The sequence below is a fragment of the Leucoraja erinacea genome, chromosome 8 (assembly GCF_028641065.1).
Source record: "Leucoraja erinacea ecotype New England chromosome 8, Leri_hhj_1, whole genome shotgun sequence".
Classification (NCBI taxonomy): domain Eukaryota; kingdom Metazoa; phylum Chordata; class Chondrichthyes; order Rajiformes; family Rajidae; genus Leucoraja; species Leucoraja erinaceus.
The window spans coordinates 35,097,959-35,116,198 of NC_073384.1; the positions used below are offsets into that span (position 1 = coordinate 35,097,959).

General features: G+C 44.2%; 1 protein-coding gene across 2 annotated transcripts in view; it reads left to right on the forward strand.

Moving 5' to 3' along the window:
* The first annotated feature begins 6,909 nt into the window (after positions 1-6,909).
* Positions 6,910-18,240, forward strand: part of agpat4 (1-acylglycerol-3-phosphate O-acyltransferase 4 (lysophosphatidic acid acyltransferase, delta)) — a 114,896-nt gene continuing 103,565 nt past the window's right edge. The window contains exon 1 of one of the 2 annotated variants that reach the window (XM_055639435.1): positions 6,910-7,438. The gene's annotated coding sequence lies outside the window, so the exon portion shown is untranslated. The remainder of the gene's footprint in view (positions 7,439-18,240) is intronic. The other variant, XM_055639433.1, reaches the window with a different exon arrangement.

An 18,240-nucleotide genomic window follows, 5' to 3' on the forward strand; every position in this document is an offset into this window, starting at 1 on the left:
GCTGTGGTGGATGTTTATGTTAAATTCTTATTGTGTTTTTGTGTGTTTTTCATTGTACCGCTGCTGGCAAATTCATTTCACTTGCACTTTATGTGCAAGTGACGAATAAAACTGATTGATTGATTGATTGATTTAATTAATTTCACATCATCTAAAAATAAAAGGTGTAAACATGTTAATTGAACTGCCTCTGGTGGATTTCTATTCCAGAATTTGTTGGGCCTTTCCTCACAACAGCTGCAAAACATTGCTTCCTGCAAGGATTCTATCCCCTATAGACAATTGACAATAGACAATAAGTGCAGGAGTAGGCCATTCGGCCCTTCGAGCCAGCACTGCCATTCAATGTGATCATGGCTGATCATCCCCAATCGGTACCCCGTTCCTGCCTTCTCCCCATATCCCCTGACTCCGCTAATTTTAAGAGCCCTATCTAGCTCTCTCTTGAAAGCATCCAGAGAACCTGCCTCCACCGCCCTCTGAGGCAGAGAATTCCACAGACTCACCACTCTCTGTGAGAAAAATTGTTTCCTCATCTCCGTTCTAAACCTGATCTCCCGGTGGCTCAGCACTTCAACTACCCCTCGCATTACGAATCTGACCTTTCTGTCCTGGGCCTCCTCCGTGGCCAGAATGTGTCCCACCGCAAATTGGAGGAGCAGCACCTCACATTTCGCTTGGCTAGATTACACCCCAGCGGTATGAACATTGACCTCCAATTTCAGGTAGTCCTTGCTTTCTCCCTCCTTCCCCTCCCCTTCCCAGTTCTCCCACAGCCCACTGTGTCTGCCTCTTCCTTTCTTCTTCCCGCCCCCCCACCCCCCATCAGTCTGAAGAAGGGTCTCGACCCGAAACATCACCTATTCCTTCGCTCCATAGATGCTGCCTCACCCGCTGAGTTTCTCCAGCATTTTTGTCTACCTTCGATTTTTCCAGCATCTGAAGTTCTTTCTTAAAAATAAAACAATGCAGGGCAGTTTTCAGAATTTCAGTATTGCAAAACTGCTGAGTTTTGATCTCCAAAGGCTTTTTATTTAAACCAGCAGACACAGCATACAACCAGGATTCAAGAGGCAGCAGATGAGATAAGGAAAATGATGAAAGTTATGCCCAGCTACATTTAGCTTTAGATTTTAAAGAGATTGTAGAGAAAGGGGAAAACTAAGGACACTTACCTGGAATCCTGAAATGAGAAAAAACACCAAATATTAGAAACATTCAGTGAATCAGGCATCAGTGAATCATTCTGTTGAGAGAGAGAAACAGAGCAAATATTTTGGGGTAACCTGAACCACTCTTTGTCCCCCTAGTTAGTTTGTGTTCAATGCAGTCAATTCTCAGCCTGGTTCTGGATCTGATGAAAGTTCATTGAGTCAAGTCAAGAGAGTTTATTGTCATGTGCCCCAGATAGGACAATGAAATTCTTGCATTGCTGCAGCACAACAGGATATTGTAGCCATACATACAGATCAGATCAGTGTGGCCATATGCCATAGAATATATATATACACACATCAGTAAACAGTGCAATAGGTTGTTATAGTTCATAGTTTGTTTGAAGTTGTGTTTAATAGTGAGGGCAGTGGGGAATAAGCTGTTCCTGAATCTGGATGTTGCAGATTTCAGGCTCCTGTGCCTTCTACCTGATGGCAGCGGAGAGATGAGTTTGTGGCCAGGATGGTGTGGGTCCTTGATGATGCTGGCAGCCTTTTTGAGGCAGCGACTGCGATAGATCCCCTCGATGGTAGGGAGGTCAGAACCGTTGATGGACTGGGCAGTGGTTACGACTTTTTGCAGCCTTTTCTGCTCCTGGACGCTTAGGTTGCCGTACCAAGCCATGATGCAACCGGTCAGCATGCTCTCTACTGTGCCCCTGTAGAAGTTCGAGAGAGTCCTCCTTGACATACCGACTCTCCATAATCTTCACAAGAAGTGGAGGTGCTAATGTGCTTTCTTTATGATTGCATCAGTGTTCTGGGACCAGGAGAGATCTTCTGGAATTATGCACGCCCAGGAATTTGAAGTTCTTGACCCTTTCCACCATCGACCCGTTGATATCAATGGGACTGTGGGACCCCATACCACCCCTTTCGAAGTCCACAATCAGTTCCTTGGCTTTGCTGGTGTTGAGAGCCAGGTTATTGTGCTGGCACCATTTGGTCAATCGGTCGATCTCACTTCTATACTCTGACTCGTCCCCATCAGTGATACGTCCCACAACAGTGGTGTCATCGACAAACTTGATGATGGAGTTCGCACTATGTCCGGTAACGCAGTCATGAGTATACAGTGAGTACAGCAGGGGGTTGAGCACGCAGCCTTGAGGTGCTCCCGTGCTGATTGTTATCGAGGATGACACATTTCCACCAATACGCACAGACTGTGGTCTGTGATGAGGAAGTCAAGGATCCAACTGCTGAGGGATGCGCAGAGACCCAGATCTGAGAGCTTGGTAACCAGCTTGGAGGGGATGATAGTGTTAAATGCCGAGCTGTAGTCAATGAATAACAGCCTGACATATGAGTTTTTGTTGTCCAAGTGGTCCAGAGCGGAGTGGAGAGCCAGTGAGATCGCATCCACCGTTGATCTGTTGTGGCGGTAAGTGAACTGCAGTGGGTCCGGGTTTTTGTCGAGGTATGAATTAATTTGCGTCATGATCAGCCTCTCAAAGCACTTCATCACCACAGACGTTAGTGCCATTGGTCGATAGTCATTGATGCACGTCACCACCTTGCTCTGCTTGGGCACCGGTATTATTGATGCCCTTTTAAAGTAGGTGGGAACCTCAGACCTCAGAAGTGAGAGGTTGACTTGTTTTTCTCTCTCTCTCTCTATCGTTGGTCCGTAACCAGTATTTTCTGTTCTTATTGCAATATTTAAGCTTATGGCAAAAGGCCAGAGGACCAGTGAGAATAGCTACTTTTATTGCCCAGAAGGTTGTTATGATCTAGATTTGATGCCTGAGGGCTGATGGAAGCAAATTAATAACTAACTGGATAGATTCTTGAAAATTGAGGCATTTGTAAGTTAATTAGGAAAGAGCAAAGAGAGTTATGTATTGTGTGCAGATCTGGTTGACCAGCTTTCGGAAGGATGTTATTGTGTTAGAAACGGTGCAGAAAAGATTAACTCGGCTTGCAGGCTTGAGCTATAGGGAGAAGTTAGATAAGGTGCAACCTTACTGCGGTGTACAAGATAATGAAGGACATGCATAAAATGAATGCTCAGTCTTTTTTTCCCAGGGTAGAGGATTCTAAAACTAGAGGGCATAGGCTTAAGGTGACACGGGACAAATTTAAGAGAATGCTTTACGAGAATGTTCCCAGGGTGATTAGGTTAACAATGTATGATGATCAATTGACAGCTATGGGTCTGTAATCGCTGGAGTTTAGAAGGGTGAAGGGAGATCTCATTGAACCATAGAATAGTGAAAGGCGTAGATAGAGTGGATGCAGAAAGGATTCACTAGTTTCTGCTAGTGGGGAGTGGCTATGATCAGAGGGCACAGCCTCAGAATAAAATGATGTACTTTTAGAAAAGAGATAAGGAGGAATTTATATAGCCAGATGGTGGTGAATCTGTGGAATTCATTGCCACATAGCTATGGAAGCCAAGTCATTGGGTATTTTTAAAGTGGAGATTGACAGATTCTTCATTAGTAAAGGTGTCAAACGTTACGGGGAGAAGACAGGAGAATGGGGTTGAGAGGGAAAGATAAACCAGCCATGATCGAATGGTGGAGTAGACTTGATGGGCCAAATGGCTAATTCTGCTCCTATGATTAATGAACTTATGAAGAGGGACCTCAAACGAAACCTTTCACTCAAAGGGTAGTCCATACCTGGAGTGAGCTGCCAGAGGAAGCAATGGAAGCAGACTCAATTATGACTTTTAAAAGACACTTGGACAAATATATAGATTGTAAGCGTTAAGAGGTTGACAAAAACATGCAATTACTGAGAATGAACTGTAAAGATCAGTTGAGGACATTATATTCCAGTGTCCAGAGGGTTGTCGATGTCACTGACTTTCAACTTTATTATGCATGTACGAGGCAATTTGACTTTTCTACCATGAAGTGCGATAATCTTCAATAGTTTCCGTTTACGGAACACAATCAAAAGCAATTTCATGGTTTGCAATTCTGTAATAAGGATCAGCACCTTTGCCAATGACGTAAGATACACTTTCCTGAAGTGATCAAGAGCTCAACTTGGATATTGAAGGCATCATTTTTACCTGGGTGTAAAAACCATACTGTGATTTGGACCCTTATACTAGAAATTACATGATTTTGTTTTGAATTAAATTGTAGTGGACGAGGGACAATTATAAATAACACCTATCGGTAATCTTAAAATTCATGTATATCCATCAGACTCTCTGGAACTATTTGATTCCTCTTTCAAAATAAAAGAGAAGAACTATAACATACTGTAGCAAAGATAAATGGAAAGCCAGAGGATTGGGAAACATTTAAAGAGCAACAGAAGATAACTAAAAAGGCAATACGGGGAGAAAAGATGAGGTACAAAGTCAAGAATATAAAGGAGGATAGTAAAAGCTTCTTTACGTATGTGAAGAGGAAAAAATTAGAACCCTTGAAGACTGAAACAGGAGAATTTATTATGTGGAACAAGGAAATGGCAGACGGGTTGAACAGGTACTTTGGACCCGTCTTCACTAAGGAGGACGCAAACAATCTCCCTGATGGTCGGAGGATCTAGGGTGATGGACGAACTGAAGGAAATTCACATTAGGTAGGAAATGTAGTTGAGTAGACTGATGGGACTGAAGGCTGATAAATTCCCACGGCCTGATGGTTTGCATCCCAGGGTACTTAAGGAAGTGGTTCTAGAAATCGTGGACACATTGGTGATCATTTTCCAATGTTCTATAGATTCAGGATCAATTCCTGTGGATTGCAGGGTAGCTAATGTTATCCCACTTTTTAAGAAAGGCGGGAGAGAGAAAACTGGGAATTATAGACCAGTTAGCCTGACATCAGTGGTGGGGAAGATGCTGGAGTCAATTATAAAAGATGAAATAGCAGCACATTTGGATAGCAGTAACAGGATCGGTCCTAGTCAGCATGGATTTACAAAGGGGAAATCATGCATGACTAATCTTCTGGAATTTTTTGAGGATGTAACTAGGAAAATGGACAAGGGAGAGCAAGTGGATGTAGTGTACCGTGATTTTCAGAAAGCATTTGATAAGGTCCCACATAGGAGATTAGTGGGCAAAATTAGAGCATATGGTATTGGGGGTAGGGTACTGACATGGATAGAAAATTGGTTGGCAGACAGGAAACAAAGCGTAGGGATTAACAGGTCCCTTTCAAAATGGCAGGCAGTGACTAGTGGGGTACCGCAAGGCTCAGTGCTGGGACCCCAGATATTTACAATATATTAATGATTTGGACGAGGGAATTGAATGCAACATCTCCAAATTTGCGGATGACACGAAGCTGGGGGGCAGTGTTAGCTGTGAGGAGGATGCTAGGAGGCTGCAAGGTGACTTGGATAGGTTGGGTGAGTGGGCAAATGCATGTCAGATGCAGTATAATGTGGATAAATGTGAGGTTATCCACTTTGGTGGCAAGAACAGGAAAGTAGACTTATCTGAATGGTGGCCGATTAGGAAAAGGGGAGATGCAACGAGACCTGGGTGTCATGGTGTCATGGAAAGTAGGCATGCAGGTGCAGCAGGCAGTGAAGAAAGCGAATGGCATGTTGGCCTTCATAACAAGAGGAGTTGAGTATAGGAGCAAAGAGATCCTTCTGCAGTTGTACAGGGCCCTAGTGAGACCACACCTGGTGTGCAGTTTTGGTCTACAAATTTGAGGAAGGACATTCTTGCTATTGAGGAAGTGCAGCGTAGGTTCACAAGGTTCATTCTGGGATGGCGGGACTGTCATGTGTTGATAGAATGGAATGTCTGGGCTTGTATACTCTGGAATTTAGAAGGATGAGAGGGTTTCTTATTGAAACATATAAGATTGTTAAGGGTTTGGACATGCCAGAGGCAGGAAACATGTTCCCGATGTTGGGGGTGTCCAGAACCAGGGGTCACAGTTTAAGAATAAGGGGTAAGCTATTTAGAATAGAGATGAGGAAAACTTTTTCACACAGATGGTTGTGAATCTGTGGAATTCCCTACCTCAGAAGGCAGTGGAGGCCAATTATCTGGATGCTTTCAAGAGAGAGTTAGATAGAGCTCTTAAAGATAGCGGAGACAGGGGAGATGAGAAGGCAGAAACGGGGTACTGATTGTGGATGATCAGCCATGATCATAGCGAATGGCGGTGCTGGATCAAAGGGCCGAAGGGCCTACTGCACCTATTGTCTGTTGTTTTCCAGACCAGATGCTACTCACTACTGCCATCAGGAAGGTGGTGTAGGTGTCTGAAAACAATGAGCTCCAGGTTCCAGAACATCTCCCCAACAACCATCAGTCTCTTGAATACTTGAGGCAGGTACTATAGCAGAATAGTTGGGGGGGGGGGGGGGGGGGGGTGCTCTATCAGCATGTAAAAGACAATTGGACAGGTACATGGATTGGAAAGGTTTAGAGGATTTGGGCCAAAGTGGGAATCTTGGTCGGCATGGACGAGTTGGGCCAAAGGGCCTGTTTCCATGTTGTATAACTCTGACTTACAAATATGCCAACATTTTACGAATTTGCCAAAAATAAAATGGCACAGAAGAAAGCTTTAGTAATGCGCTTCTCAAATGTATTTTGAAGTGCAGCGTGCAACATTTTCAATTTTTCCTAACGAGAATGTTAACGATGAGGAATTCCTCAGAATGTCATATTTATTCAAGATTTGACATCGCAGCCCAGTGATCTGAGCATATCTCCTCCCTCGGCTTGGGGCGAGGGTTCATTGGGCAAGCCGACATACCAGTGCCCACCCACCCCAAGTGAGCTCGTTTGGACATCCAAGCCCCTCACAAGACGAGGTGGGCGTACGATTTTGGCCTGGAGTATTGTGATGTTCTGACATAGCGGCGTGCTGGCTGCTCTCATTTGTTTCATACATCTTGTACTGATTTGTCATCGATGCAGATGTTATGTGGATCCCGAGCACTAAATCTCAGGCGCTGGACCAACGGGGTATTTCGGGGAGAGGCAGCGATTGCGGTTTCAGCTGGCGTGAAACTGCAACCACATATTGTCTCGCCTTTGGTGTAATAACAACGTCGGCGGGAGAGAGGAGTGGATCATGGACTGGATGAGCACGCTAATCTCGGAGCTCTGAAAAGGAAGTGACATGCAATGGGGAGAGGCGTCAGCTGAGAATACATTCCCTTGCCAGCCCAGCCCCGGGGTGGAGTCCCACCCTTACAACACCCAGTTTCGTGCTTAGTGAAACTGGTACCGACATCTCTCCGCACTCTTGGATAACACGTGTAGAGGGTCACTTGTTAAAAAGGTATGTGATGGAGTCACGCCTGATGTATGTACGTGGCACACTTTCTGATGCATGCATATTACAGGAAAGTTCGTTAGATGTCAAAACACGCAGCCAGAGTCTAGTGTTTTGGAAGTAAAAGAGGATGGGCAGATTAAATTCTTGCTTCCCATTTGCGTGGAGTTTCAAGTTTCAAGTTCAAGTTTACATTTACTGTCAATTAAACTGCAAACTAGACAGAGGCACGTGGCGGGGGCAGTTCGGCATTCACAGAATAACCCCGGAGGTTGTTGCGACCGGTAAGAGTGATAAATTCAGCCTTTGCTGGCTGCTTTTAAAAAAACATCATCCTTTGCACACGCTTTCTGTTGCCTTGGATATAGCCAAGTATTGTCAAAACGTTTTGGGAAATGTTACATGTGTTCCATTGTAGTAACAGTAACCGACTAGTGAAAAGCAGAGTTCATAATACATAAAATCACAAGGCATTTGTGGTCTATTTTTTACATTTAAGTGATTTGCTTGTTGCCACGGCAACACTATTTACAGCTGCTTTGCCAAATGTGCCGCTTACATTACAGGTTTGTTTTTACAAAACCAAAGTAATTGTCTTTTTTTTTATTATTCTGCTCTTTCTAGTACCTACCCAATGTTCGTACGACCGCTATAAGAGTACAAATGTCTTTGCTATGAAAGTGAAACAATCCAAAGTTTCACGGAGCGAGAAAGGACACTAACAACTGCCTGGCATCCTTTGGTTGGTGGGTCTCCTTCAGGGTCTGCAAGTGTAGGTGATTTCCCTGAGGCACAATAAGTATTGAATATAATTTTATTAACCACAGTAATGGAAGTTGGGATCTCCTCCCAAATAAAATACAAAACATGTTATCCCATTATAACTAAAATAAGGTTGAGTATTTTGATGACACACTGACCCACATCTTATTGGAAAAAGCACCGGTATTAATCGACGAGGAAATGCACCATGAACTCTGAATCCCCACGACTTGCTGATTGATTTGCAGCACTTCACTGTTTGTTTTGTATTAACGTCTACTTGCCTTTAACCTCCCTGCCATTTCCAACCATGTGCTGGGTTGTGCACATTAACATTCCCACTTAGACGTGCCGAAAAATGGCAAGGTCTGCATGTAGCAGCTAGAGTATGTTTTAACAGAATTTTAATTTTTCAATACAATGCCAATTAATCTGTCCAGCCCAGAAAATTGCTTGATTTCTACCTCTAGTAGATTATGTCAAGCGATGTTAAATATTGTATTGTCACTTTTTGGTACATTTAGTATTGGTCTCTTGTAGTCCTGATTCAATCCATCCCTCAGTCTTCCCTTTTCTGTACTCATCCAATATTAGTTCGCCCTCTGCTCCTGAGGATCTTTCAAAATCCTTAACTCTCATTGGTTATAGAGATGCACTATTCCAAAATAAAATGGACAAATTGCATCTCGGAGTGATTTCTAGCAAGTTATGACAATTTTAATGTTGCACTTGTTAATTGGAGACTATTTTATGGAAGTTAAATTTAAAGTTCATTCATTTGCCATCTGTAGCTGGTTGCTACCCAGTTGGAATAACCCAAAGTTGGTATTATTCGCATGATACTCCTACCCTCCTCCATCCCCCTCACCCCCCAGCACTCCGTCCCCCTCCTCTTGATCCTCCCACTTCTTTCCCCTGTTCTCCTGCCCTCCACCACTCCCTCCCTCACCTCTCCCTTCCTCTCCTTTCCCCTACCCTCAGTCACTCCCTCCCTCCCTCCATAAGTCCTCTCCCCTCCCTACCCCCCTCCTCTCCCTCTATGCTTGGGGCGGGGGGGTCTGTTAGTAAATTGTTGATGGTGTGAGGAGAGGGGGCAGAGAGAGGGAGGCGTAAAAGAGGGTTTTTATTAACTGACCCAACATCAATCCATTGAGAACGGCGAATCAGTGAACAGCTTGTAAAGTAAAGTAAACTTTATTGTCAATTCAAATAATGCAACAAGTAGTTACACAGAGGATTGAAATTGCGTTTCCCCATACTCCAAATGTGCAAGTAATATTTATAACACAGACAGACTATATACCAATAAAAATAGACAGGACATATACATTATATAAAATATTCACAGTGTGCCAGAGTGCAGTAACATTTTGAGGTATGTTATTAAGGTGCAATAATAAAAGGTGCAATATAGAAAAGTGCAAATGGCATACTGCAGACATTGAATTAAAGTTATTTTGACAGTCAATTGGTCTTAGTTTGTGTAATGTTCATGGAATTTTCTTGAGTGTGTTGAGTAGTCTGGTGGCCTGAGGGGAAAAAAGCTGTTTTTGAATCTGGTGGTTTTGCTCCGCATGCTGCGGTAGCGCTTGCCGGATGGTAGGAGGGTGAACAGTTTGTGTGCTGGGTGGGTGGTGTCTTTGATGATATTGGTTGCTCTCTTGCGACAGCGAGATGGGTATAAGTCCTGGATTGCTGGTTGGGGTGATCTGGTGATCTTCTCCGCTGTCCTCCCCACTCTCTGAAGGGCCTTCTGGTCAGCAGCAGAGCAACTGCCATACCAGACTGAGAGACTGCTGGTAAGAATGCTCTCAATGGCACCCCTGTAAAAAGTGGTGAGGGCAGAAGGGGAGAGGTCGGCTCTCCTCATCCGTCGAAGGAAGTGGAGGCGTTGCTGTGCTTTCTTGACTAGGGAGATGGTGTTGATGGACCATGTCTGGTCATCTGTGATGTGCACTTCCAGGAACTTGGTGCTTTTCACAGACTCCACTGCACTGCCATTGATGGTGAGTGGGGTGTGTGCTGTCTGTTTCTTCCTGAAGTCCACAGTTATTTCTTTTGTTTTATTGACATTGAGTTGAAGGTTATTGATGGGTGTAGAACAGAGTTACTGTAGTGTTTTTGCGTTACAGTGAGGGGTGCATCAGTGTTACAGGGAGGGAGGAAGAGAGAGAGAGGGAGGGAAGTGGGAGGGAGGAAGGGCCAAAGAGAGGGACGGAGGAGGGAGGGACGAAGAGAGTGGGGGGAGGGGAGAGAGCGGGAGTGAGAAAGAGCGGGAGAGGGAGGTAAAGAGAGTGAGAGGGAGGTAAAGAGAGTGAAGGGATAGAGGGAGGGGTTGGAGAGTGAGGGAGTGGTGGGAGAGTGAGGGGTGTATCAGTGTATAATGAAAGTCTGTGACCCCTCTCTCCCTCCCCACCCCAGTCTCCCATTGTGTCTCTTTACCCTTCCCCTCTTCCACCTCTACCCCCTCCCCTCCCTCACCCCCAGCATTGCATCAGTTCAATGCATTTAGACACTCATTAGGAGGCTGTGAACACAAATGGGGTGTTTGAACGTGTAAACTCGTTGTGACCCTCTAAGCCTATTCAAGGGGCGTTTGGACTCTCAAACCCCATCCCAGCTAGTGATGGGACTCTAGACCCATCCCCGAATGACGTTAGAAGCCTCTAAACTTGTTAGGAATATCTCAACGTTTCTTGACGGTCAGAAGCAGTCTAGTGATCTCTCTCTGATCACTTCCCACAGGCGTTCAGCCGCTCCCAGAGGAGTTTGGCCCGTCCCACCTCGAGTCAGCAAAAGTTTGTGCTCTCTAAACGTTATCCGTCTAAATGCAAACCCAATGGCCTTGTGAACCTCTAAAATCACCCAACGGGCGTTTGTACCCCCTAAATGTGAACCAGCAGGGGATTTGACCCTCAACACAAATCCCATGGGCGGTTGGACCCCAGCTGGCGTCTTTATCCTCTAAACGCACTCAGCGGGCCTTAACCCTCTAAACTTAAACCAGCCGGTGTTTGGACCGTCTACTCCCGCAGGTGTGGGCAGGGGGAGGGAGCTCGGAGAAAAGACAAGGGAAGAGCAATGTGGGAGAGGGGGGTATCACGGGGAGGGGACAGGAGCCAGCGAGGGGGACCAGAGGGGAAGGGGCTGGAGCTGCGGGGCATTGTGGTGGTGGTGTGTTTGGGACTCACAGCGGGCGCTGGACGCTCTGCTCCGCCAGGATCAGATTCAACATTTTCCGTTTGGTGACATCGCCGCGCCGCTTCCGGTCCCTCCGAAAATTGTGTCCAGTTGGAGACCTCCTCTCTAAGCTCCAGTAAAGGCGTGATTGCACAAGAAGAGGCGGACCGAAGAAACTAATCCGCTCGGCGCTGACTGGCAGAAGAGAAGATCCATCTGCGCACGCATGTTTTTGATGATTTTTAAACCACGCTAACCGTTGCAATAAACCACCGATCAGAACAAAACTTGTTGCACTCGCAGCACAGGGGAATGATGAGGGAGCTGGCAAAATATCGTAGCTCTATCGCGTACCGTTTTTGCGCAAATAAAAAAACTGCACAAACCGGAAGAGCACAAGATCAGAGCTTTAGTTATGTATAGATTGCCTGCGGTGTGATGCAACTTTATTTCTAACAAAGTCTTTGCTTTGTTTTCCACTTCTTGCTTTCCTCACTGGTAGCCAACACAATTCTCTGTGGGGAAAAGGAGGCTGGTATCCTGCTCTCGGTCTCAGGTGTGTGACATTCATCTCTCCTATAGAAGCCTCTCAACCCGTTTTTTTAAAAACCAGCTGTTGAACAGTAACAACATTAACACAACGGCAAATTTTAAATTGCTAAAGTAAAAACAATTTGCGTTTCTATCATGTCTTTTTGTACGTCCCAATGATTTGCACAGGAGCGTAATTAACAGAGGAAAAATTAACAGAAATAAAGAACAGAAACACAGAATAATACAGCACAAGAATAGGACCTTCGGCCCTCAATGTCTGTGCTGAACCCGTTGTCAAGATAAACGAATCATCTGCTCATTCATCTTCAAATCATAACCCTTTTCACCTGCATCAACCTATCACTTGCCAGGCTTTGTGTCCCCCCCCCCTCCTCCAGTTGTCTCTGCCCTACTACAATTGGTCTTCCGATCCAAAATTTCACCTATTTATGTCGTCCAGAGATGCTGCCTGACCTGCTGAGATATTCCAGCATTATGTTTTACACAAACTAATATCATCAACATGCATGTGATCCATATGCCACCACCTGTATATCCTGTCTAAAAGCCTCTTTAACACCACTATCGTATCTGCATCCACCACCCCTGCCAATGTGTTCCAAGCACTCACCACTTTCTGTGTGGGGGACCTACAAAAACAAAACATTCTGCACATCTCCTTTGAACTTTGCCCCTCTTGCCTTAAAGCTATGTTCTCTAGTCTTTTACATTTCCACTCTAGGAAAAAGGTTCTGACTGTTTACCTCATCTATGCCTTTCATAATTTTAAGTGCAAGAAAGTCATGGTTCAAAGGTACTTTATTGTCACATGTACTTAGATAGTGAAATTCTTTGTTTTGCATACAATTCAGTAAAATCGTACTGTACACACAAATAATTATAAATAAGTACAAAACTGTAACAATTGTAGCGTAAGAATAATAGGCATCACCGGGGCAATAGGCAGGTGACTAAATGCAAAGCTGAAGAGTTGGGTTTAAGACATGTTAACGGGAGCAAGATTTGCTATGGGGTTTCTGGAGCTTGGTCCCTAAATAGCTTAAGTTATGGGTGTCAATCTCTGGAATGTATGTGGTCAAATTTGTAGTTCGGATCTTGTAGGGATATGAGATTGGAGGTGACGTGTACAACAAGAGACAAGACTGAGGAGGGAGCTTGGAAGCCAAATTGAATTATTCTTCCATCTGCCTACAGTTCAGAATGAAAAACGGAAATGAGATGATTTCCTAGGTTGTCAGTTCATAATGAGTGAGAGAATTTCCTGTGTGAGTTGGCAGTTCGATGCCATGCCCAAATTGTCATACTCTGCACTTTGAGGCAGGAAGACGTTATTGCCTAAACACTGGTATGGAGCCAAGAAACATGGAGAACAGTTGAGGCCGTTCATCCCTGCTGCAACATTCAACGTGAGTTGGCTGATCATTCCTTCAGTATCCTGGTCTTGTCTTGCCTTGTCTCCAAATCTATTTAGCATTAAGAAATACACCTTCCGATTTGTGCATCAAGTTCAGTCTGTCAGACATCTGTGGTAATCTGGTGGTGACAACTGATTTGAGGCATTAATTCAACTGTGTTCAGGACACTGAATGCCAGGATAGATTAGGCTGATCCTTGCATTACATTTCTCATTTGCCCACAATGTTTCTTGTAAGTAACAACTAATGGGAATCTGGCTTTTTCCATCTTCCTCTTTCATTACCTCCCCACTTGAAAAACCACCCAAGAACCATGATTAAAAGTGATGCACAGAAGGGCATGGCAGTTACCATATAACTTTTCTCTTAGAATTCCACCCATTAACAAAACTGAGGTTCAGAGGAACAATGTAGCTGCAATATACAAAGCACCATTTCCCCCTCAGAACCCTGGAGCCAGTGACTCTTAAATTAAGGTGTCATGATTAATATTATACCCTCTCTTCAGGGGCCAATTGATGATCTTCCTTGCATTAATAATTATTCTGTTTGTTGATATAAAGGTGGTAACAGCAATGATGTGCCTAATCATCATGCAGATCCAGTGTTGCCGTTGTCGAGAGGAAGAAGAAAGCAAAGAAGGAAGATAATTTCTGCCATTGTCGGCATCAATGACAGAAATTGATGTTCCATTTGGAGCTATCCTCTCGACTTGGCCACAATGTTCATAGCTGTAACAAATTAAGTAGTGTTTATAAACTCGTGTGTATTGAGTATTGATTTAATGCATTATAATCACTCTGGTCTCGACCCAAATGTTACCCATTCCTTCTCCAGATATGCTGCCTGTCCCGCTGAGTTACTCCAGCTTTTTAGGTCTATCTTCACTCTTGGACATTACACAGATAAGAGCTTCTATGTAAGGTGGAACATTGTGATCATAATTTACGAGGTTCAGGAGACTATTCATGTTGGAATATTTGGTGTGAGTAGGAGTGAGTACAATCTGCTAGAGAAATTTGGTGGACCAGGCAGCATGTTGGGAAATGGACAATTGATGTTTTGGGTCGAGACCCTACATCAGAATTAAGAATAGAAGGGAAGATAACCAGTTTTTTGGAATGGGCGGGACAGTAGCGCAGCGGTAGAGTTTCTGGTAGAGCACTAGAGATCCTCTGTTTGATCATGACTACGGGTGCTGTCCGTACGGAGTTTGTACGTTCTTCCTGTGACCATGTGGGTGCTCCGGTTTTGTACATTCCAAAGACATGCAGATTTGCAGGTTAATTGGCTCTTGTAAATTGTCTCTAGTGTGTACGATAGAACTAGTGAAAGGATAATCGCTGGTCAGTATGGATTCAGTGGGTGGAAGGGCCTGTTTCCATGCTGTATCTCTAGCAATAAAACTAAAATGGTATAAAGGGGAAGGGTATGATAGGGGTCAGTATATGATTTGTATTGACATTTACTTGTAATTTCTGCACTGAATATAGTGGGTAACCTTGTGATTATTTTATGGTTGACAAGATCTGTCTGTGATAAAACATAAAAACGTAATTCAATGAAACAAACCAGTAACCTAGTGATTAGTGTTTACTTGAAATATACTTTGTCCATTCAAAGCTGAGCTGTAAAACAAACTTTCATCATACACGACTGCTATAGGTGATTGGAATTGGAATGCAAAGTAGTGTTAAAACAATACTCGCTAGAATTTAGAAGATTGAGGGGGGATCTTATAGAAACTTACAAAATTCTTCAGGGGTTGGACAGGCTAGATGCTGGAAGATTGTTCCTGATGTTGGGGAGGTCCAGGACAAGGGGTCACAGTTTAAGGATGAAGGGGAAATCTTTTAGGACTGAGATGAGAAAAACGTTTTTCACACAGAGAGTGATGAATCTCTGGAACTCTCTACCAACAGAAGGTAGTTGAGGCCAGTTCATTGGCTATATTTAAGAGGGAGTTAGATGTGGCCCTTGTGGCTAAAGGGATCAGGGGGTATGGAGAGAAGGCAGGTACAGGATACTGAGTTGGATGATCAACCATGATCATATTGAATGGCGGTGCAGGCTCGAAGGGCCGAATGGCCTACTCCTGCACCTATTTTCTATGTTAATAGATATATAATGTCAGGATTTGACAGAAGTAGAAACGAGGAACTGCAGATGCTGGTTAATACACAAAAGGACACAAAGTGCTGGAGTTACTCAGCCGGTCAGGCAGCATCTCTGGAGAACATAGATAGGTGGCGTTTCGAGGCTGAAGAAAGATGTCGACCTAAAATGTTATCTATCCATGTTCTCTTGAGATGCTGCCTAATCTGTTGAGTTACTTCAGCATTTTGTGTCCTTTCGCAGAAGTAGTATTGAAGTACTTGATAACTGTAATCTAAACGTGTAAGATATTACAGCTTCAGCATGTAGATAGAAACAAGCTCATGTTTTGAGTACCCGCTGTTGCCACTGTGGGTCTTTATTTCACAAAAGTACACTGCGCACACTCACACATATTGAATATATCACATGACACAAATCATACCATTCTAGTACTCAGTACTTAAAGTTACAGTTACCATTATATACACTACACTGCTCTCCCCTTAGAAAGTAAAATAACTTTTCAATTAAACAAGAATAATATTATACATTTAATCTGATGACTGGTTTACGCACTCTTTCTGATCTCCTAAGTGGTTTAGGGGGAGTGTCAGGTTGTGGTTCTAAAGGAGAGTCAAATTCAGGATCATTTACCTTTGTCGCTACTCTCTTTGGAGATTGCGCTCTTACATCTGAACTTGGAATAATACCAAAGTCTGACAGTTTGCTTCTTCGTCTATGCTTTGCTCTTGTATCGGTTCGTCCCTTGTTGGAATCATACGGTTTATGTGCACACTTCTAACACGTCTTCCAATTTCTACCAAGTACCTCCTGGTACCACACACTTCAACTACTGTTCCCACCTCCCATTTGTTTGCTTTGTAATGGGGAGGCTGAGAACACAAACCTGATCAAGGGTATTGAACCTACGTGCTTTTTAGCTTCCACCATAATGACGTTTCTAATCAGTTTGTTTGTGTTCAACCTTGGGGGATAGGTTAAGTAGAACCAAACTCAGTCTAGTTCTGAGCCTTCTTTTCATGAGAAGTTCGGCTGGCGTATACCCTATGCTAGATTGTGGCGTGGTATGATATTTCAGTGAGAAACTAGCTAGCCGCTGTGACATACTCACCTTCCCTCTCGTGGTTGTTCTGAAGTCTGTGCATGATATCTTGAACCCTGGCACCAGGGAGGCAACAGACCATCCTTGAGTCTCGCCTGCTGCATTCAGAATCTCCAGTCCGCACCTCGGACAATAGAGTCACCCACAACTATAGCTCTGCCTGACGTCGATCTCGCCAGTCGAGTCTCATCGCTACGATTGGAGCCACCGCTTGGACTGGAAGCGTTGTCTGCCCCAACAGCTCCCAAAAGGGTGTACCTGTTTTCATTTGGCACAGCCACTGGGGTCTCCTGCCCTCCACGGTTACTCCCCTTTCTCCCAGTCACACACCTTCCTTCTTCCTGTATCCTTGGCGTGACAACCTCACTGTAGGTCCTGTCCACGAAACTCTTGTTTTCCCAAATGGCCCTGAGGTCATCCAGCTGCTTCTCCAGTTCCCTAATACGTTCGTTCAGGAGCTGCACCTGGACACAATTTCTAAAGGTGCATTTTCCAGAAGCACGGGCAGTGTCCTTGACGTCTCACATCCTGCAGGAAACACACTGCATCAACATGCCTGCCATTTCTTCAGAAGACAAAAATCACCAATTTCAAACCAGTGTAGCCTCCTTGCCTCGGCCTCCCCGCCGAAGACTCATGAGGCAAACGCGACAATGCATCAGCGATAGCATTTTCTTTTGAGCTGCGGTACTCAATGCAATGTGACAGGAGAACTGCCCAGCGCGGCATCCTCGAGGTTGCCATTGTAGGTATTGCTGACCGAGGACCAAGAATAGCTTCAATCTTTTCCTTCACTGGTTGTAGTCCATGTTGATCCATTTTCAAACCAAGATACACTACTTTGGTCTGAAAGAATACACATTTTCTTCTTTTCAACTTTATATTGTGATCATCAAGCCGTTTCAACACTTCACTGAGTATCTCCAGATTCTCCTCCTCAGTAACAGTTGCAATCAGCAAGTCATCTTGATTGCCCAATGTGATGTTCCTTGCAGAATCTTGTCCATTGAAGCTTGGAAGATTTTTGGTGCTGACTTCACACCATCGGGTAGTTTTGTGTAGGAATACAGTCCCATGTGTGTGTTTATCGTGAGGTACTGCTGGCTCTTATGATCAATATTTAGCTGAGCATATGCATGTGACAGATCTATCTTAGAGAATAGCTTGGAACCAGCAACTTCAGCATAAAAATCTTGTGAGGTTGGTAGTGGATACTGTTCATCATCTACTGCCTGGTTGATGGTCACTTTGTAGTCTCCACACAATCTCATTGTCTTGTCTGTTTTCGGAACCACTACTATTGGAGGAGCCCAATCACTGCGATCTGCTTTAATCAGTACACCGTTTTGTTCCAACTTTTTGATTTCAGTTTCCAATTTTCAGCGAATATGGCACTGGTCGCGGTCTAATTAGACAGGTTCCACATCTGGTCGAATCCTAATGTGTGCTTGCTCACCCTTTATGCCATAGTTGCTGTCATTGAACATAGCATTATGTTTCTGCAACAACTGATCTAGTGTTTGCGCTTCAACTTGGAACACAGATTTCCAGTCCAGTTTCAGTAAGCAGAGCCAATTTTTGCCCATCAACGTTTGCCTATCGACATAACTTGCGACAACTATTGGCAACCTGTACATCACAAACTATCTCTCCAAATGTCTCCAATACTTCTCCAG